We start from the raw sequence: 293 nt of genomic DNA, 5'->3' as shown, positions 1-293 counted from the left end.
CGCCCATATTTTAAATATGTACAATAAATATTTTTTACTTAAATAAAATATATTTTACACAAGATAATCGTAAATAAACGCAGTTTTTAATTATTTTACATATGATAACTTTTCCTTTTCCAAACTTCATTCGAGTGATAAATATTTCATTCTGACTGCTACCGGTCGGAGGAAAAGGATGTTCGATAAAGAAATGTAACAGATAAGCAACGTATCTGCTTCGTATCTGGATCGGTGCTAATTTATATGTGCATGTCTGTTTAAGTACAATCGTTTCGTGACAGTATTGCTTT

This window comes from Habropoda laboriosa, unplaced genomic scaffold, assembly GCF_001263275.1.
Source record: "Habropoda laboriosa isolate 0110345459 unplaced genomic scaffold, ASM126327v1 scaffold47, whole genome shotgun sequence".
Lineage (NCBI taxonomy): Eukaryota > Metazoa > Arthropoda > Insecta > Hymenoptera > Apidae > Habropoda > Habropoda laboriosa.
This window is presented reverse-complemented; position numbering follows the sequence as displayed.